Raw genomic sequence first — 23,074 nt, forward strand, 5'->3', positions numbered from 1 at the left:
TGGGCCGTGATGGTTACTGAACAGAGGGAGGTATGTCGGGCCGTGATGGTTACTGTACAGTGGGAGGTATGTCGGGGTGTGATGGTTACTGTACAGTGGTAGGTATGTCGGGGTGTGATGGTTACTGTACAGTGGGAGGTATGTCGGGGTGTGATAGTTACTTGACAGTGGAATACACGTCGGGACGTGATGGGTACTATGCAGTTGGAGGTATGTCGGGTTGTGATGGTTACTATACATTGAAAGGTATGTCGGGATTTGATAGTTACTGTACAGTGGGAGGTATGTCGGGCCGTGATGGTTACTGTACAGTGGGAGATATGTCGGGGTGTGATGGTTACTGTACAGTGGGAGGTATGTCGGGCCGTGCTGGTTAATGTACAGTGGGAGGTATATCGGGCTGTGATGGTTACTGTACAGTGGGAGTATGTCGGGGTGTGATAGTTACTTGACAGTGGAAAATACGTCGGGACGTGATGGTTAATATACAGTGGGAGGTATGTTGGGCCGTGATGGTTACTGTACAGAGGGAGGTATGTCGGGCCGTGATGGTTACTGTACAGTGGGAGGTATGTCGGGGTGTGATGGTTACTGTACAGTGGGAGGTATGTCGGGCCGTGATGGTTACTGAACAGTGGTAGGTATGTCGGGGTGTGATGGTTACTGTACAGTGGGTGGTATGTCGGGGTGTGATGGTTACTGTGCAGTGGGAGGTATGTCGGGGTGTGACGGTTACTTTACAGTGGAACATACGTCGGGACGTGATGGTTAATGTACAGTGGGAGGTATGTAGGGACGTGATGGTTACTGTACAGTGTGAGGTATGTCGGGGTGTGATGGTTACTGTGCAGTGGGAGGTATGTCACGCCATGATTTTTACTGTACAGTGGGAGGTATGTCGGGCCGTGATGGTAACCCTACAGTGGGAGATATGTCGGGGTGTGATGGTTACTCTACAGTGGGAGATATGTCGGGGTGTGATGGTCACTGTACAGTGGGAGCTATGTGACGCCATGATGTTTACTGTACAGTGGGAGGTATGTCGGACCGTGATGGTTACTATACAGTGGGAGGTATGTCGGGGTGTGATGGTTACTCTACAGTGGGAGATATGTCGGGGTGTGATAGTTACTGTACAGTGGGAGGTATGTCGGGCCGTGATGGTAACTGTACAGTGGGACGTATGTCGGGGTGTGATGGTTACTGTACAGTGGTAGGTATGTCGAGGTGTGATGGTTACTCTACAGTGAGAGATATGTCGGGGTGTGATGGTAACTGTACAGTGGGAGCTATGTGACGCCATGATGTTTACTGTACAGTGGGAGGTATGTCGGACCGTGATGGTTACTATACAGTGGGAGGTATGTCGGGGTGTGATGGTTACTCTACAGTGGGAGGTATGTCGGGGTGTGATGTTTACTGTACAGTGGGAGGTATGTCGGTGTGTGATGGTTACTGTACAGTGGGAGGTATGTCGGGCTGTGATGGTTACTGTACAGTGTGAGGTATGTCGGGGTGTGATGGTTACTGTACAGTGGGAGATATGTCGGGGTGTGATGGTTACTGTACAGTGGGAGGTATGTCGGGCCGTGATGGTAACTCTACAGTGGGAGATATGTCACGCCATGATGTTTACTGTACAGTGGGAGGTATGTCGGACCGTGATGGTTACTGTACAGTCGGAGGTATGTCGGGCCGTGATGGTAACTGTACAATGGGAAGGTATGTCACGCCATGATGTTTACTGTACAGTGGGAGGTATGTCGGGCTGTGATGGTTACTGTACAGTGGGAGGTATGTCGGGCCGTGATGGTTAGTGTACAGTGGGAGGTATGTCGGGCCGTGATTGTAACTGTACAGTGGGAGGTATGTCACGCCATGATGTTTACTGTACTGTGGGAGGTATGTCGGGCAGTGATGGTTACTGTACAGTGGGAGGTATGTCGGGCCGTGACGGATACTGTACAGTGGGAGGTATGTCGGGCCGTGATGCTTATTGTACAGTGGGAGATATGTCGGGGTGTGATAGATACTGTTCAGTTGGAGGCATGTCAGGCCGTGATGGTTAATGTACAGTGGTAGGAGTGTCGGGGTGTGATGGTTACTGTACAGTGGGAGGTATGTCGGGCCGTGCTGGTTAATGTACAGTGAGAGGTATGTCGGGGTGTGATGGTTACTGTACAGTGGGAGGTATGTCGGGTTGTGATGGTTACTGTACAGTGGGAGGTATGTCGGTGTGTGATGGTTACTGTACAGTGGGAGGTATGTCGGGGTGTGATGGTTACTGTACAGTGGGAGGTATGTCGGGGTGTGATGGTTACTGTACAGTGGGAGGTATGTCGGGCCGTGCTGGTTAATGTACAGTGGTAGGTATGTCGGGGTGTGATGGTTACTGTACAGTGGGAGGTATGTCGGGCTGTGATGGTTACTGTACAGTGGGAGGATTGTCGGACCGTGGCGGTTACTGGACAGTGGGAGGGATGATGGGCCGTGATGGTTACTGTACAGTGGGAGGGATGACGGGCCGTGATGTTCACTGTGCAATGGGAGGTATGTTGGGTGCTGATGGTTACTGTGCAGTGGGAGGTATGTCAGACCGTGACGGTTACTGTACAGTGGGACGTATGTCGGCGTGTGATTGTTACTGTACAGTGGGAGGTATGTCGGACAGTGATGGTTGCTGTACAGTGGGACGTATGTCGGCGTGTGATGGTTACTGTACAGTGGGAGGTATGTCGGACAGTGATGGTTGCTGTACAGTGGGAGGTTTGTCGGTCCGTGATGGTTACTGTACAGTGGGACGTATGTCGGGGTGAGATGGTTACTGGACAGTGGGAGGAATGTTGGGACGTGATGGTTACTGTGCAGTGGGAGGTATGTCGGGGTGTGATTGTTACTGTACAGTGGGAGGTATGTTTGGCTGTTGTGTTTACTGTACAGTGGGAGGTATGTCGGAGAGTGATGGTTACTGTACAGTGGGAGGAATGTCGGGACGTGATGGTTACTGTGCACTGGGAGGTATGTCGGGGTGTGATTGTTACTGTACAGTGGGAGGTATGTTTGGCCGTTGTGTTTACTGTACAGTGGGAGGTATGTCGGGGAGTGATGGTTACTGTACAGTGGGGTGTAAGACGGGCTGTGATGATTACTGTAAAGTGGGAGGTATTTCGGGCCGTGATGTTTACTGTACAGTGGGAGGTATAGAACATAGAACATAGAACATAGAACAATACAGCACAGAACAGGCCCTTCGGCCCACGATGTTGTGCCGAACTTCTATCCTAGATTAAGCACCCATCCATGTACCTATCCAAATGCCGCTTAAAGGTCGCCAATGAATCTGACTCTACCACTCCCTCGGGCAGCGCATTCCATGCCCCCACCACTCTCTGGGTAAAGAACCCACCCCTGACATCTCCCCTATACCTTCCACCCTTCACCTTAAATTTATGTCCCCTTGTAACACTCTGTTGTACCCGGGGAAAAAGTTTCTGACTGTCTACTCTATCTATTCCTCTGATCATCTTATAAACCTCTATCAAGTCACCCCTCATCCTTCGCCGTTCCAATGAGAAAAGGCCGAGAACTCTCAACCTATCCTCATACGACCTACTCTCCATTCCAGGCAACATCCTGGTAAATCTTCTCTGCACCCTCTTCAAAGCTTCCACATCTTTCCTAAAGTGAGGCGACCAGAACTGCACACAGTACTCCAAATGTGGCCTAACCAAAGTCCTGTACAGCTGCAACATCACCTCACGACTCTTGAATTCAACAGTGGGAGGGATGACGGGCCGTGATGGTTACTGTACAGTGGGAGGTATGTCTGACCGTGACGGTTACTGTACAGTGGGACGTATGTCGGCCCGTTATGTTTACTGTACAGTGGGAGGTATGTCGGGCCGTGACGGTTACTGTACAGTGGGAGGTATGTCGGTGTGTGATGGTTACTGTACAGTGGGAGGGATGACGGGCCGTGATGGTTACTGTGCAGTGGGAGGGATGACGGGCCGTGATGGTCACTGTGCAATGGGACGTATGTCGGGGTGTGATTGTTACTGTACAGTGGGAGGTATGTTTGGCCGTTGTGTTTACTGTACAGTGGGAGGTATGTCGGGGAGTGATGCTTACTGTACAGTGGGGTTTAAGACGGGCTGTGATGGTTACTGTAAAGTGGGAGGTATTTCGGGCCGTGATGGTTACTGTACAGTGGGAGGTAAGTCGGGCCGTGACGGTTACTGGACAGTGGGAGGGATGACGGGCCGTGACGGTTACTGGACAGTGGGAGGGATGACGGGCCGTGATGGTTACTGTACAGTGGGAGGGATGAAGGGCCGTGATGGTTACTGTACAGTGGGAGGTATGTCGGACCGTGACGGTTACTGTACAGTGGGACGCATGTCGGCGTGTGATGGTTACTGTACTGTGGGAGGTATGTCGGACAGTGATGGTTACTGTACAGTGGGAGGTTTGTCGGCCCGTGACGGTTACTGTACAGTGGGAGGAATGTCGGGACTTGATGGTTACTGTGCAGTGTGAGGTATGTCGGGTTGTGATTGTTACTGTACAGTGGGAGGTATGTTTGGCCGTTGTGTTTACTGTACAGTGGGAGGTATGTCGGGGAGTGATGGTTACTGTACAGTGGGAGGAATGTCGGGGTGTGATTGTTACTGTACAGTGGGAGGTATGTTTGGCCGTTGTGTTTATTGGATAGTGGGAGGTATGTCGGGGAGTGATAGTTACTGTACAGTGGGGTGGAAAACGGGCTGTGATGGTTACTGTGCAGTGGGAGGTATGTCGGGCCGTGATGGTTACTGTACAGTGGGAGGTATTTCGGGCCGTGATGGTTACTGTAGAGTGGGAGGTATGTCGGCCCGTGATGGTTAATGTACAGTGGGAGGGAAATCGGTGTGTGATGGTTGCTGTACAGTGATAGGTATGTCGGGGTGTGATGGTTAGGGTACAGTGGGAGGTACGTCGGTCCGTGATGGGTACTATACAGTGCGAGGTAAGTCGGGTTGTGATGGTTACTGTACAGTAGGAGGTATGTCGGGCCGTGATGGTTACTGTACAGTGGGAGATATGTCGGGGTGTGATAGTTACTGTACAGTGGTAGGTATGTCGGGCCGTGATGGGTATTGTACAGTGGGAGATATGTCGGGGTGTGATGGTTACTGTACAGTGGGAGGTATGTCGGGCTGTGACGGTTACTGTACAGTGGGAGGTACGTCGGGGTGTGATGGTTACTGTACAGTGGGAGGTATGTCGGGGTGTGATGGTTACTTTGCAGTGGAATATACGTCAGGACGTGATGGTTAATGTACAGAGGGAGGTATGTTGGGTTGTGATGGTAACTGAACAGTGGGAGGTATGTCGCGCCGTGATTGTTACTTTAAAGTGGGAGGTACGTCGGGGTGTGATGGTGACTGTACAGTGGGAGGTATGTCGGGGTGTGATGGTTACTGTACAGTGGGAGGTTTGTCGGCCCCTGACGGTTACTGTACAGTGGGACGTATGTCGGGATGAGATGGTTACTGTACAGTGGGAGGAATGTCGGGACTTGATGGTTACTGTGCAGTGTGAGGTATGTCGGGTTGTGACTGTTACTGTACAGTGTGAGGTATGTTTGGCCGTTGTGTTTACTGTACAGTGGGAGGTATGTCGGGGAGTGATGCTTACTGTACAGTGGGAGGAATGTCGGGACGTGATGGTTACTGTGCAGGGGGAGGTATATCGGGGTGTGATTGCTACTGTACAGTGGGAGGTATGTTTGGCCGTTGTGTTTACTGTATAGTAGGAGGTATGTCGGGAGTGATGTTTACTGTACAGTGGGGTGGAAGACGGGCGGTGATGGTTACTGTAAAGTGGGAGGTATGTCGGGCCGTGATGGTTACTGTACAGTGGGAGGTATTTCGGCCCGTGATGGTTAATGTACAGTGGGAGGTATATCGGTGTGTGATGGTTACTGTACAGTGATAGGTATGTCGGGGTGTGATGGTTAGTGTACAGTGGGAGGTATGTCGGTCCGTGATCGCTACTGTACAGTGGGATGGATGTCTGGGTACGATGGTTACTGTACAGTGGGAGGTATGTCGGCCCGTGATGGTTACTGTACAGTGGGAGATATGTCGGGGTGTGATAGTTACTGTACAGTGGGAGGTATTTCGGGCCGTGATGGGTACTGTACAGTGGGAGGTATGTCGGGCCGTGACGGTTACTGTACAGTGGGAGGTATGTCGGGCCGTGATGGTAACGGTACAGTGGGAGGTATGTGACGCCGTGATGGTAACTCTACAGTGGGAGGTATGTCACGACATGATGTTTCCTGTACAGTGGGAGGTATGTTGGACCGTGATGGTTACTGTACAGTGAGGTATGTCGGGCCGTGATGGTTACTGTACAGTGGGAGGTATGTCACGCCATGAGGTTTCCTGTACAGTGGGAGGTATGTCGGGCCGTGATGGTTAATGTACAGTGGGAGGTATGTCGGTGTGTGATGGTAACTGTACAGTGGGAGGCATGACGGGCCGTGATGGTTACTCTACAGTGGGAGGTATGTCGGGCCGTGACGGGTACTGTACAGTGGGAGGGATGACGGGCCGTGATGGTAACTGTACAGTGGGAGGCATAACGGGCCGTGATGGTCACTGTGCAATGGGAGGTATGTTTAGCGGTGATGGTTACTGTACAGTGGGAGGTATGTCAGACCGTGACGGTTACTGTACAGTGGGACGTATGTCGGCGTGTGATGGTTACTGTACAGTGGGAGGTATGTCGGACAGTGATGGTTACTGTACAGTGAGAGGAATGTCTGGACGTGATGGTTACTGTACAGTGGGAGGTATGTCGGGGTGTGATGGGTACTGTACAGTGGGAGGTATGTCGGGCCGTGACGGTTACTGTACAGTGGGAGGTATGTCGGGCCGTGACGGTTACTGTACAGTGGGAGGTATGTCGGGCCGTGACGGTTACTGTACAGTGGGAGGTATGTCGGGCCGTGATGGTAACTGTACAATGGGAGGTATGTCGGGCCGTGATGGTAACTGTACAGTGGGAGGTATGACACGCCATGATGTTTACTGTACAGTGGGAGGTATGTCAGGCCGTGATGGTTGCTGTCCAGTGGGAGGTATGTCGGGGTGTGATGGTTACTGTACAGTGGGAGGTATGTTGGGGTGTGATGGTTACTGTACAGTGGGAGGTATGTAGGGCCGTGACGGTTACTGTACAGTGGGAGGTATGTCGGGCCGTGATGGTAACGGTACAGTGGGAGGTATGTCACGCCGTGATTTTTACTGTCCAGTGGGAGTTATGTCGGGCCGTGATGGTTACTGTACAGTGGGAGGTATGTTGGACCGTGATGGTTACTGTACAGTGGGAGGTATGTCGGGCCGTGATGGTTACTGTACAGTGGGAGGTATGTCACGCCATGAGGTTTCCTGTACAGTGGGAGGTATGTCGGGCCGTGATGGTTACTGTACATTGGGAGGTATGTCGGGGTGTGATGGTAACTGTACAGTGGGAGGCATGACGGGCCGTGATGGTTACTGTACAGTGGTAGGTATGTCGGGCCGTGACGGGTACTGTACAGTGGGAGGGATGACGGGCCGTGATGGTAACTGTACAGTGGGAGGCATAACGGGCCGTGATGGTCACTGTGCAATGGGAGGTATGTTGGGCGGTGATGGTTACTGTACAGTGGGAGGTATGTCAGACCGTGACGGTTACTGTACAGTGGGACGTATGTCGGCGTGTGATGGTTACTGTACAGTGGGAGGTATGTCGGACAGTGATGGTTACTGTACAGTGAGAGGAATGTCTGAACGTGATGATTACTGTACAGTGGGAGGTATGTCGGGGTGTGATGGGTACTGTACAGTGGGAGGTATGTCGGGCCGTGACGGTTACTGCACAGTGGGAGGTATGTCGGGCCGTGATGGTAACTGTACAATGGGAGGTATGTCGGGCCGTGATGGTAACTGTACAGTGGGAGGTATGACACGCCATGATGTTTACTGTACAGTGGGAGGTATGTCAGGCCGTGATGGTTGCTGTCCAGTGGGAGGTATGTCGGGGTGTGATGGTTACTGTACAGTGGGAGGTATGTTGGGGTGTGATGGTTACTGTACAGTGGGAGGTATGTAGGGCCGTGACGGTTACTGTACAGTGGGAGGTATGTCGGGCCGTGATGGTAACGGTACAGTGGGAGGTATGTCACGCCGTGATTTTTACTGTCCAGTGGGAGGTATGTCGGGCCGTGATGGTTACTGTACAGTGGGAGGTATGTCGGGGTGTGATGGTAACTGTACAGTGGGAGGGATGACGGGCCGTGATGATTACTGTATAGTGGGAGGTATGTCGGGCCGTGACGGTTACTGTACAGTGGGAGGGATGACGGGCCGTGATGGTTACTGTACAGTGGGACGGATGACGGGCCATGATGGTTACTGTACAATGGGAGGGATGACGGGCCGTGATGGTTACTGTACATTGGGAGGTATGTTGGGCGGTGATGGTTACTGTGCAGTGGGACGTATGTCGGCGTGTGATGGTTACTGTGCAATGGGAGATATGTCGGGCTGTGATGGTTACTGTGCAGTGTGACGTATGTCGGCGTGTGATGGTTACTGTGCAATGGGAGATATGTCGGGCTGTGATGGTTACTGTACAGTGGGAGGTATGTCGGACAGTGATGGTTACTGTTCAGTGGGATGTTTGTCTGCCCGTGACGGTTACTGTACAGTGGGACGCATGTCGGGGTGTGATGGTTACTGTACAGTGGAAGGAATGTCGGGACGTGATGGTTACTGCGCAGTGAGAGGTATTTCGGGCCGTGACGGTTACTGTACAGTGGGAGGTATGTCGGGGTGTGATGGTTACTGTACATTGGGAGGTATGTCGGGCCATGATGGTTCCTGTACAGTGGGAGGTATGTCGGGGTGTGATGGTGTCTGTACAGTGGGAGGTATGTCGGGGTGTGATGGTTACTGTGCAGTGGGAGGTATGTCGGGGTGTGATGGTTTCTGTACAGTGGGAGGTATGTCGGGGTGTGATGGTTTCTGTGCAGTGGGAGGTATGTCGGGGTGTGATTTTTCCTGTACAGTGGGAGGTATGTGTGGCCGTGATGGTTACTGTACCGTGGGAGGTATGTAGGGGTTTGATGGTTTCTGTGCAGTGGGAGGTATGTCAGGCCGTGATGGTTACTGTACAGTGGGAGGTATGTCGGGCCGAAATGGTTACTGTACAGTGGGAGGTATGTCGGGCCGTGATGGTTAATGTACAGTGGGCGGTATGTCGGACCGTGATGGTTACTGTACTGTGGGAGGTATGTCGGGGTGTGATAGTTACTGTCCAGTCGGAGGGATGTCGGGCCGTGATGTTTACAGTACAGTGGGAGGGATGTCGTGCCATTTTGGTTGCTGTACATTGGGAGGTATGTAACGCCGTGATGGTTACTGTTCAGTGGGAGGTATGTTGGGGTGTGATGGTTACTGTAGAGTGGGAGGTATGTCGGGGTATGATGATTACTGTTCAGTGGGAGGTATGTCGTCCCGTGATGGTTACTGTACAGTGGGACGTATGCCGGGGTGTGATGGTTACTGTGCAGTGGAAGGTATGACACGCCATGATGTTTACTGTATAGTGGGAGGTATGTCGGGCCGTGATGATACTGTACAGTGGGAGGTATGTCGAGGTGTGATGGTTACTGTACAGTGGGAGGGATGTCGGACCGTTATGGTGACTGTACAGTGGGAGGTATGTCGGGCTGTGCTGGTTACTGTACATTGGGAGGTATGTCGGGGTGTGATAGTTACTGTACAGTGGGAGGTATGTCGGGGTGTGATGGTTACTGTACAGTGGGAGGGATGTCGGGCCGTGATGGTTACTGTACAGTGGGAGGTAGGTCGGGCCGTGATGGTTACTGTACAGTGTGAGGTATGTCGGGGTGTGATGGTTACTGTACAGTGGGAGGTATGTCAGGCCGTGATGGTTACTGTACAGTGGGATGTATGTTGGGCGGTGATGGTTACTGTACAGTGGGAGGTATGTCAGACCGTGACGGTTACTGTACAGTGGGACGTATGTCGGCGTGTGATGGTTACTGTACAGTGGGAGGTATGTCGGACAGTTATAGTTACTGTACAGTGAGAGGAATGTCTGGACGTGATGGTTACTGTACAGTGGGAGGTACATCGGGGTGTGATGGGTACTGTACAGTGGGAGGTATGTGGGGCCGTGACGGTTACTGTACAGTGGGAGGTATGTCGGGCCGTGATGTTAACTGTACACTGGGAGGTATGTCGGGCCGTGATGGTAACTGTACAGTGGGAGGTATGACACGCCATGATGTTTACTGTACAGTGGGAGGTATGTCAGGCCGTGATGGTTACTGTCCAGTGGGAGGTATGTCGGGGTGTGATGGTTACTGTACAGTGGGAGGTATGTTGGGGTGTGATGGTTACTGTACAGTGGGAGGTATGTCGGGCCGTGACGGTTACTTTACAGTGGGAGGTATGTCGGGCCGTGATGGTAACGGTACAGTGGGAGGTATGTCACGCCGTGATTTTTACTGTACAGTGGGAGGTATGTCGGGGTGTGATGGTAACTGTACAGTGGGAGGGATGACGGGCCGTGATGGTTACTGTATAGTGGGAGGTATGTCGGGCCGTGACGGTTACTGTACAGTGGGAGGGATGACGGGCCGTGATGGTTACTGTACAGTGGGACGGATGACGTGCCGTGATGGTTACTGTACAATGGGAGGGATGACGGGCCGTGATGGTTACTGTACATTGGGAGGTATGTTGGGCGGTGATGGTTACTGTGCAGTGGGATGTATGTCGGCGTGTGATGGTTACTGTGCAATGGGAGATATGTCGGGCTGTGATGGTTACTGTACAGTGGGAGGTATGTCAGACAGTGATGGTTAATGTTCAGTGGGATGTTTGTCTGCCCGTGACGGTTACTGTACAGTGGGACGCATGTCGGGGTGTGATGGTTACTGTACAGTGGAAGGAATGTCGGGACGTGATGGTTACTGCGCAGTGAGAGGTATTTCGGGCCGTTACGGTTACTGTACAGTGGGAGGTATGTCGGGGTGTGATGGTTACTGTACATTGGGAGGTATGTCGGGCCATGACGGTTACTGTACAGTGGGAGGTATGTCGGGGTGTGATGGTGTCTGTACAGTGGGAGGTATGTGTGGCCGTGATGGTTACTGTACCGTGGGAGGTATGTAGGGGTTTGATGGTTTCTGTGCAGTGGGAGGTATGTCAGGCCGTGATGGTTAATGTACAGTGGGAGGTATGTCGGGGTGTGATAGTCACTGTACAGTCGGAGGTATGTCGGTCCATGATAGTTACTGTAGAGTGGGAGGTACGTCGGGCCGTGATGGTTACTGTACACTGGGAGGCATGTCGGGCCGTGACAGTTTCTGTACAGTGGGAGGTATGTCGGGCCGTGATGTTAACTGTACAGTGGTAGGTATGTCACTCCATGATGTTTACTGTACAGTGGGAGCTATGTCGGGCCGTGATGGTTACTGTACATTGGGAGGTATGTCGGGCCGTGACGGTTACTTTACAGTGGGAGGTATGTCGGGGTGTGATGGTTACTGTACAGTGGGAGGGATGACGGGCCGTGATGGTTACTGTACATTGGGAGGTATGTCGGGCCGTGATGGTTACTGTACAGTGCGAGGGATGACGGGCCGTGATGGTTACTGTACAGTGGGAGGAATGACGGGCCGTGATGGTCTCTGTGCAATGGGATGTATGTCGGCGTGTGACGGTTACTGTACAGTGGGAGTTATGTGGGGCCGCGATGGTTACTGTACAGTGGGAGGTATGTTGGGGTGTGATGGTTTCTGTATTTTGGGAGGTTTGTCGGGGTGTGATGGTTTCTGTACAGTGGGAGGTATGTCGGGTCTTGATGATTATTGTACAGTGGGAGGTATGTCAGGCCGTCATGGTAACTGTACAGTGGGAGGTATGTCACGCAGTGATGTTTACTGTCCAGTGGGAGGTATGTCGGGCCATGATGGTTAATGTAAAGTGGGTGGTATGTCAGGCCGTGACGGTTACTGTACAGTGGGAGGTATGTCGGGCCGTGACGGTTACTGTACAGTGGTAGGTATGACGGGTGGTGGTGGTTTCTGTACAGTGGGTGGGATGACGGGCCGTGATGGTTACTGTACAGTGGGAGGTATGTCGGGGTGTGATGGTTACCGTACAGTGGGAGGTACGTCGGGGGGTGATGGTTTCTGTACAGTGGGAGGGATGACAGGCCGTGATGGTTACTGTACAGTGGGAGGTATGTCGGTCCGTGATGGTAACTGTACAATGGGAGGTATGTTGGGCGGTGATGGTTACTGTACAGTGGGAGGTATGTCGGGGTGTGATGGTTACTGTACAGTGGGAGGTTTGTCGGCCCGTGACGGTTACTGTACAGTGGGACGTATGTCGGGGTGTGATGGTTACTGTACAGTGGGAGGTTTGTCAGGCCGTGATGGTTACTGTCCAGTGGGAGGTATGTCGGGGTGTGATAGTTACTGTACAGTGGGAGGTATGTTGGGGTGTGATGGTTACTGTACAATGGGAGGTATGTTGGGCGGTGATGGTTACTGTACAGTGGGAGGTATGTCGGACAGTGATTGTTACTGTACAGTGGGAGGTTTGTCGGCCCGTGACGGTTACTGTACAGTGGGACGTATGTCGGGGTGTGATGGTTACTGTACAGTGGGAGGTATGTCGGGCCGTGATGGTTACTGTACAGTGGGAGGCATGTCAGGCCGTGATGGTTACTGTACAGTGGGAGGTATGTCAGGCCGTGATGGTTACTGTACAGTGGGAATGATGTCGGGGTGTGATAGTAACTGTACAGACGGAGGGATGTCGGGCCGTGATGCTTACTGTACAGTGGGAGGTATGTCGGGCCGTGATGGTTACTGTACAGTGGGAGGCATGTCAGGCCGTGATGGTTACTGTACAGTGGAAGGTATGTCGGGGTGTGATAGTAACAGTACAGTCGGAGGTATGTCGTTCCATGATGGTTACTGTGCAGTGGGAGGTATGTCGGGCCGTGATGGTTACTGTACAGTGGGAGGCATGTCAGGCCGTGATGGTTACTGTACAGTGGAAGGTATGTCGGGGTGTGATAGTAACAGTACAGTCGGAGGTATGTCGTTCCATGATGGTTACTGTACAGTGGGAGGTATGTCGGGCCGTGATGGTTACTGTACAGTGGGAGGTATGTTGGGCCGTGACGGTTACTGTACAGTGGGAGGTATGTCGGTCCGTGATGGTTACTGTACAGTGGGAGGTATGTCGGGGTGTGATAGTTACTGTACAGTGGGAGGTATGTCGGGCCGTGATGGTTACTATATATTGGGAGGTATGTCGGGGTGTGATTGTTACAGTACAGTGGGAGGTATGTCTGGCCGTGATGGTTACTATACATTGGGAGGTATGTCGGGCCGTGATGGTTACTGTACAGTGGGAGGTATGTCGGGCCGTGATGGTTACTATACTGTGGGTGGTATGACGGGCCGTGATGGTTAATGTACAGTGGGAGGTATGTCGGAACGTGATGGTTACTGTACAGTGGGAGGTATGTCGGGGTGTGATAGCTACTGTGCAGTGGGAGGTATGTCGGGGTGTGATAGTTAATGTACAGTGGGAGGTATGTCGGGCCATGATGCTTACTATATATTGGGAGGTATGTCGGGGTGTGATTGTTGCAGTACAGTGGGAGGTATGTCGGGCCGTGATGGTTACTATACATTGGGAGGTAGGTCGGTGTGTGATGGTTACTCTACAGTGGGAGGGATCTCGGGCTGAAATGGTTACTGTACAGTGGGTGGTATTTTGGGCCGTGATGGTTACTGTACAGTGGAAGGTATGTCGGGCCGTGATGGTTACTGTACAGTGGGAGGTATGTCGGGGTGTGATAGTTACTGTACAGTGGGACGGATCTCGGGCCGTGATGGTTACTGTGCAGTGAGTGGTATTTTGGGCTGTGATGGTTACTGTACAGAGAGAGGTAGGTCAGGCCGTGATGCTAACTGTACAGTGGAAGGTATATCGTGGTGTGATGGTTGCTTTACAGTGGGAGGTATGACGGGCCGTGATGGTTACTGTACAGTGTGAGGTATGTCGGGCCGTGACGTTTACTGTACAGTGTGAGGTATATCGTGGTGTGATGGTTGCTTTACAGTGGGAGGTATGTCAGGCCGTGATGGTTACTGTACAGTGGAAGGTATGTCGGGGTGTGATAGTAAATGTAAAGTCGGAGGTATGTCGTTCCATGATGGTTACTATACAGTGGGAGGTATGTCGGGCCGTGATGGTTACTGTACAGTGGGAGGTATGTCGGGCCGTGATGGTTACTGTACAGTGGGAGGTATGTCGGGCCGTGACGGTTACTGTACAGTGGGAGGTAGGTCGGGCCGTGATGGTTAATGTACCCTGGGAGGTATGTCGGAGTGTGATGGTTATTGTACAGTGGGAGGTATGTCGGGCCGTGACGGTTACAGTACAGTGGGAGGTATGTCGGAGTGTGATGGTTACTGTACAGTGGGAGGTATTTTAGCCGTGATGGTTACTGTACAGAGGGAGGTATGTCAGGCCGTGATGCTTACTGTATAGTGGGAGGTATGTCGTGGTGTGATGGTTACTGTACAGTGGGAAGTATGTTTGGCCGTTATGTTTACTGTACAGTGGGAGGTATGTCGGGGAGTGATTGTTACTGTACAGGGGGGGGTATGTCGGGCCGTGACGGTTACTGTACAGTGGGAGGTATGCCGGGGTCTGATGGTTACTGTACAGTGGGAGGTATGCCGGGGTCTGATGGTTTCTGTACAGTGGGAGGTATGTCGTCGTGTGATGGTTACTGTACAGAGGGAGGTATGTCGGGTCGTGATGATTACTGTGCAGTGGGAGGTATGTCGGGCCGTGATGGTTACTGTACCGTGGGATGTATGTCAGGCTGTTATGGTTGCTGGACAGTGGGAATGATGTCGGGGTGTGATAGTAACTGTACAGACGGAGGTATGTCGGGCCGTGATGGTTACTGTACAGTGGGAGGTATGTCGGGCCGTGATGGTTACTGTACAGTGGGAGGCATGTCAGGCAGTGATGGTTACTGTACAGTGGAAGGTATGTCGGGGTGTGATAGTAACAGTACAGTCGGAGGTATGTCGTTCCATGATGGTTACTGTACAGTGGGAGGTATGTCGGGCCGTGATGGTTACTGTACAGTGGGAGGCATGTCAGGCCGTGATGGTTACTGTACAGTGGAAGGTATGTCGGGGTGTGATAGTAACAGTCCAGTCGGAGGTATGTCGTTCCATGATGGTTACTGTACAGTGGGAGGTATGTCGGGCCGTGATGGTTACTGTACAGTGGGAGGTATGTCGGTCCGTGATGGTTACTGTACAGTGGGAGGTATGTCGGGGTGTGATAGTTACTGTACAGTGGGAGGTATGTCGGGCCGTGATGGTTACTATATATTGGGAGGTATGTCGGGGTGTGATTGTTACAGTACAGTGGGAGGTATGTCTGGCCGTGATGGTTACTATACATTGGGAGGTATGTCGGGCCGTGATGGTTACTGTACAGTGGGAGGTATGTCGGGCCCTGATGGTTACTATACTGTGGGTGGTATGACGGGCCGTGATGGTTAATGTACAGTGGGAGGTATGTCGGAACGTGATGGTTACTGTACAGTGGGAGGTATGTCGGGGTGTGATAGCTACTGTGCAGTGGGAGGTATGTCGGGGTGTGATAGTTACTGTACAGTGGGAGGTATGTCGGGCCGTGATGCTTACTATATATTGGGAGGTATGTCGGGGTGTGATTGTTGCAGTACAGTGGGAGGTATGTCGGGCCGTGATGGTTACTATACATTGGGAGGTATATCGGTGTGTGATGGTTACTCTACAGTGGGAGGGATCTCGGGCTGTGATGGTTACTGTACAGTGGGTGGTATTTTGGGCCGTGATGGTTACTGTACAGTGGAAGGTATGTCGGGCCGTGATGGTTACTGTACAGTGGGAGGTATGTCGGGGTGTGATAGTTACTGTACAGTGGGAGGTATGTCGCGCCGTGATGGTTACTATATATTGCGAGGTATGTCTGGGTGTGATCGGTACTCTACAGTGGGACGGATCTCGGGCCGTGATGGTTACTGTACAGTGAGTGGTATTTTGGGCTGTGATGGTTACTGTACAGAGAGAGGTATGTCAGGCCGTGATGCTTACTGTATAGTGGGAGGTATGTCGTGGTGTGATGGTTACTGTACAGTGGGAAGTATGTTTGGCCATTGTGTTTACTGTACAGTGGGAGGTATGTCGGGGAGTGATGGTTATTGTACAGTAGGAGGTATGACGGGCCGTGACGGTTACATTACAGTGGGAGGTATGTCGGGGTGTGATGGTTACTGTACAGTGGGAGGTATGTCAGGCCGTGATGGTTACTGTACACTGGCAGGTATGTCGGGGTGTGATAGTAACAGTGCAGTCGGAGGTATGTCGTTCCATGATGGTTACTATACAGTGGGAGTTATGTCGGTCCGTGATGGTTACTGTACAGTGGGAGGTATGTCGGGCCGTGATGGTTACTGTACAGTGGGAGGTATGTCGGGCCGTGATGGTTACTGTACAGTTGGAGGTATGTCGGGCCGTGATGGTTACTGTACAGTGGGAGGTATGTCGGGGTGTGATAGTTACTGGACAGTGGGAGGTATGTCGGCCCGTGATGGTTACTGTACAGTGGGAGATATGTCGGGGTGTGATAGTTACTGTACAGTGGGAGGTATTTCGGGCCGTGATGGGTACTGTACAGTGGGAGGTATGTCGGGCCGTGACGGTTACTGTACAGTGGGAGGTTTGTCGGGCCGTGATGGTAACGGTACAGTGGGAGGTATGTGACGCCGTGATGGTAACTCTACAGTGGGAGGTATGTCACGACATGATGTTTCCTGTACAGTGGGAGGTATGTTGGACCGTGATGGTTACTGTACAGTGAGGTATGTCGGGCCGTGATGGTTACTGTACAGTGGGAGGTATGTCACGCCATGAGGTTTCCTGTACAGTGGGAGGTATGTCGGGCCGTGATGGTTACTGTACAGTGGGAGGTATGTCGGGGTGTGATGGTAACTGTACAGTGGGAGGCATGACGGGCCGTGATGGTTACTGTACAGTGGGAGGTATGTCGGGCCGTGACGGGTACTGTACAGTGGGAGGTATGTCGGGCCGTGACGGGTACTGTACAGTGGGAGGCATAACGGGCCGTGATGGTCACTGTGCAATGGGAGGTATGTTGGGCGGTGATGGTTACTGTACAGTGGGAGGTATGTCAGACCGTGACGGTTACTGTACAGTGGGACGTATGTCGGCGTGTGATGGTTACTGTACAGTGGGAGGTATGTCGGACAGTGATGGTTACTGTACAGTGAGAGGAATGTCTGGACGTGATGGTTACTGTACAGTGGGAGGTATGTCGAGGTGTGATGGTTACTGTACTGTGGGAGGTATGTTGGGATGTGATGGTTACTGTACAGTGGGAGGTATGTCGGGCCGTGACGGTTACTGTACAGTGGGAGGTATGTCGGGCCGTGATGGTAACTGTACAATGGGAGGTATGTCGGGCCGTGATGGTAACTGTACAGTGGGAGGTATGACACGCCATGATGTTTACTGTACAGTGGGAGGTATGTCAGGCCGTGATGGTTGCTGTCCAGTGGGAGGTATGTCGGGGTATGATGGTTACTGTACAGTGGGAGGTATGTTGGGGTGTGATGGTTACTGTACAGTGGGAGGTATGTAGGGCCGTGACGGTTACTGTACAGTGGGAGGTATGTCGGACCGTGATGGTAACGGTACAGTGGGAGGTATGTCACGCCGTGATTTTTACTGTCCAGTGGGAGGTATGTCGGGCCGTGATGGTTACTGTACAGTGGGAGGTATGTTGGACCGTGATGGTTACTGTACAGTGGGAGGTATGTCGGGCCGTGATGGTTACTGTACAGTGGGAGGTATGTCACGCCATGAGGTTTCCTGTACAGTGGGAGGTATGTCGGGCCGTGATGGTTACTGTACAGTGGGAGGTATGTCGGGGTGTGATGGTAACTGTACAGTGGGAGGCATGACGGGCCGTGATGGTTACTGTACAGTGGGAGGTATGTCGGGCCGTGACGGGTACTGTACAGTGGGAGGGATGACGGGCCGTGATGGTAACTGTACAGTGGGAGGCATAACGGGCCGTGATGGTCACTGTGCAATGGGAGGTATGTTGGGCGGTGATGGTTACTGTACAGTGGGAGGTATGTCAGACCGTGACGGTTACTGTACAGTGGGACGTATGTCGGCGTGTGATGGTTACTGTACAGTGGGAGGTATGTCGGACAGTGATGGTTACTGTACAGTGAGAGGAATGTCTGAACGTGATGGTTACTGTACAGTGGGAGGTATGTCGGGGTGTGATGGGTACTGTACAGTGGGAGGTATGTCGGGCCATGACGGTTACTGTACAGTGGGAGGTATGTCGGGCCGTGATGGTAACTGTACAATGGGAGGTATGTCGGGCCGTGATGGTAACTGTACAGTGGGAGGTATGACACGCCATGATGTTTACTGTACAGTGGGAGGTATGTCAGGCCGTGATGGTTGCTGTCCAGTGGGAGGTATGTCGGGGTGTGATGGTTACTGTACAGTGGGAGGTATGTTGGCGTGTGATGGTTACTGTACAGTGGGAGGTATGTAGGGCCGTGACGGTTACTGTACAGTGGGAGGTATGTCGGGCCGTGATGGTAACGGTACAGTGGGAGGTATGTCACGCCGTGATTTTTACTGTCCAGTGGGAGGTATGTCGGGCCGTGATGGTTACTGTACAGTGGGAGGTATGTCGGGGTGTGATGGTAACTGTACAGTGGGAGGGATGACGGGCCGTGATGATTACTGTATAGTGGGAGGTATGTCGGGCCGTGACGGTTACTGTACAGTGGGAGGGATGACGGGCCGTGATGGTTACTGTACAGTGGGACGGATGACGGGCCATGATGGTTACTGTACAATGGGAGGGATGACGGGCCATGATGGTTACTGTACATTGGGAGGTATGTTGGGCGGTGATGGTTACTGTGCAGTGGGACGTATGTCGGCGTGTGATGGTTACTGTGCAATGGGAGATATGTCGGGCTGTGATGGTTACTGTGCAGTGTGACGTATGTCGGCGTGTGATGGTTACTGTGCAATGGGAGATATGTCGGGCTGTGATGGTTACTGTACAGTGGGAGGTATGTCGGACAGTGATGGTTACTGTTCAGTGGGATGTTTGTCTGCCCGTGACGGTTACTGTACAGTGGGACGCATGTCGGGGTGTGATGGTTACTGTACAGTGGAAGGAATGTCGGGACGTGATGGTTACTGCGCAGTGAGAGGTATTTCGGGCCGTGACGGTTACTGTACAGTGGGAGGTATGTCGGGGTGTGATGGTTACTGTACATTGGGAGGTATGTCGGGCCATGATGGTTCCTGTACAGTGGGAGGTATGTCGGGGTGTGATGGTGTCTGTACAGTGGGAGGTATGTCGGGGTGTGATGGTTACTGTGCAGTGGGAGGTATGTCGGGGTGTGATGGTTTCTGTACAGTGGGAGGTATGTCGGGGTGTGATGGTTTCTGTACAGTGGGAGGTATGTCGGGGTGTGATTTTTCCTGTACAGTGGGAGGTATGTGTGGCCGTGATGGTTACTGTACCGTGGGAGGTATGTAGGGGTTTGATGGTTTCTGTGCAGTGGGAGGTATGTCAGGCCGTGATGGTTACTGTACAGTGGGAGGTATGTCGGGCCGAAATGGTTACTGTACAGTGGGAGGTATGTCGGGCCGTGATGGTTAATGTACAGTGGGCGGTATGTCGGACCGTGATGGTTTCTGTACTGTGGGAGGTATGTCGGGGTGTGATAGTTACTGTCCAGTGGGAGGGATGTCGGGCCGTGATGTTTACAGTACAGTGGGAGGGATGTCGTGCCATTTTGGTTGCTGTACATTGGGAGGTATGTAACGCCGTGATGGTTACTGTTCAGTGGGAGGTATGTTGGGGTGTGATGGTTACTGTAGAGTGGGAGGTATGTCGGGGTATGATGATTACTGTTCAGTGGGAGGTATGTCGTCCCGTGATGGTTACTGTACAGTGGGACGTATGCCGGGGTGTGATGGTTACTGTGCAGTGGAAGGTATGACACGCCATGATGTTTACTGTATAGTGGGAGGTATGTCGGGCCGTGATGATACTGTACAGTGGGAGGTATGTCGAGGTGTGATGGTTACTGTACAGTGGGAGGGATGTCGGACCGTTATGGTGACTGTACAGTGGGGGGTATGTCGGGCTGTGCTGGTTACTGTACATTGGGAGGTATGTCGGGGTGTGATAGTTACTGTACAGTGGGAGGTATGTCGGGGTGTGATGGTTACTGTACAGTGGGAGGTAGGTCGGGCCGTGATGGTTACTGTACAGTGGGAGGTATGTCGGGGTGTGATGGTTACTGTACAGTGGGAGGTATGTCAGGCCGTGATGGTTACTGTACAGTGGGATGTATGTTGGGCGGTGATGGTTACTGTACAGTGGGAGGTATGTCAGACCGTGACGGTTACTGTACAGTGGGACGTATGTCGGCGTGTGATGGTTACTGTACAGTGGGAGGTATGTCGGACAGTTATGGTTACTGTACAGTGAGAGGAATGTCTGGACGTGATGGTTACTGTACAGTGGGAGGTACATCGGGGTGTGATGGGTACTGTACAGTGGGAGGTATGTCGGGCCGTGACGGTTACTGTACAGTGGGAGGTATGTCGGGCCGTGATGTTAACTGTACACTGGGAGGTATGTCGGGCCGTGATGGTAACTGTACAGTGGGAGGTATGACACGCCATGATGTTTACTGTACAGTGGGAGGTATGTCAGGCCGTGATGGTTACTGTCCAGTGGGAGGTATGTCGGGGTGTGATGGTTACTGTACAGTGGGAGGTATGTTGGGGTGTGATGGTTACTGTACAGTGGGAGGTATGTCGGGCCGTGACGGTTACTTTACAGTGGGAGGTATGTCGGGCCGTGATGGTAACGGTACAGTGGGAGGTATGTCACGCCGTGATTTTTACTGTACAGTGGGAGGTATGTCGGGGTGTGATGGTAACTGTACAGTGGGAGGGATGACGGGCCGTGATGGTTACTGTATAGTGGGAGGTATGTCGGGCCGTGACGGTTACTGTACAGTGGGAGGGATGACGGGCCGTGATGGTTACTGTACAGTGGGACGGATGACGGGCCGTGATGGTTACTGTACAATGGGAGGGATGACGGGCCGTGATGGTTACTGTACATTGGGAGGTATGTTGGGCGGTGATGGTTACTGTGCAGTGGGATGTATGTCGGCGTGTGATGGTTACTGTGCAATGGGAGATATGTCGGGCTGTGATGGTTACTGTACAGTGGGAGGTATGTCAGACAGTGATGGTTAATGTTCAGTGGGATGTTTGTCTGCCCGTGACGGTTACTGTACAGTGGGACGCATGTCGGGGTGTGATGGTTACTGTACAGTGGAAGGAATGTCGGGACGTGATGGTTACTGCGCAGTGAGAGGTATTTCGGGCCGTTACGGTTACTGTACAGTGGGAGGTATGTCGGGGTGTGATGGTTACTGTACATTGGGAGGTATGTCGGGCCATGACGGTTACTGTACAGTGGGAGGTATGTCGGGGTGTGATGGTTACTGTACAGTGGGAGGAATGACGGGCCGTGATGGTCTCTGTGCAATGGGATGTATGTCGGCGTGTGACGGTTACTGTACAGTGGGAGTTATGTGGGGCCGTGATGGCTACTGTACAGTGGGAGGTGTGTTGGGGTGTGATGGTTTCTGTATTTTGGGAGGTTTGTCGGGGTGTGATGGTTTCTGTACAGTGGGAGGTATGTCGGGTCGTGATGATTATTGTACAGTGGGAGGTATGTCAGGCCGTCATGGTAACTGTACAGTGGGAGGTATGTCACGCAGTGATGTTTACTGTCCAGTGGGAGGTATGTCGGGCCATGATGGTTAATGTAAAGTGGGTGGTATGTCAGGCCGTGACGGTTACTGTACAGTGGGAGGTATGTCGGGCCGTGACGGTTACTGTACAGTGGTAGGTATGACGGGTGGTGGTGGTTTCTGTACAGTGGGTGGGATGACGGGCCGTGATGGTTACTGTACAGTGGGAGGTATGTCGGGGTGTGATGGTTACCGTACAGTGGGAGGTACGTCGGGGGGTGATGGTTTCTGTACAGTGGGAGGGATGACAGGCCGTGATGGTTACTGTACAGTGGGAGGTATGTCGGTCCGTGATGGTAACTGTACAATGGGAGGTATGTTGGGCGGTGATGGTTACTGTACAGTGGGAGGTATGTCGGGGTGTGATGGTTACTGTACAGTGGGAGGTTTGTCGGCCCGTGATGGTTACTGTCCAGTGGGAGGTATGTCGGGGTGTGATGGTTACTGTACAGTGGGAGGTATGTTGGGGTGTGATGGTTACTGTACAATGGGAGGTATGTTGGGCGGTGATGGTTACTGTACAGCGGGAGGTATGTCGGACAGTGATTGTTACTGTACAGTGGGAGGTTTGTCGGCCCGTGACGGTTACTGTACAGTGGGACGTATGTCGGGCCGTGATGGTTACTGTGCAGTGGGAGGTATGTCGGGCCGTGATGGTTACTGTGCAGTGGGAGAAATGTTGGGACGTGATGGTTACTGTACAGTGGGAGAAATGTTGGGACGTGATGGTTACTGTACAGTGGGAATGATGTCGGGGTGTGATAGTAACTGTACAGACGGAGGTATGTCGGGCCGTGATGCTTACTGTACAGTGGGAGGTATGTCGGGCCGTGATGGTTACTGTACAGTGGGAGGTATGTCGTTCCATGATGGTTACTGTGCAGTGGGAGGTATGTCGGGCCGTGATGGTTACTGTACAGTGGGAGGCATGTCAGGCCGTGATGGTTACTGTACAGTGGAAGGTATGTCGGGGTGTGATAGTAACAGTACAGTCGGAGGT

Source organism: Chiloscyllium punctatum, chromosome 34 (genome assembly GCF_047496795.1).
Source record: "Chiloscyllium punctatum isolate Juve2018m chromosome 34, sChiPun1.3, whole genome shotgun sequence".
Classification (NCBI taxonomy): domain Eukaryota; kingdom Metazoa; phylum Chordata; class Chondrichthyes; order Orectolobiformes; family Hemiscylliidae; genus Chiloscyllium; species Chiloscyllium punctatum.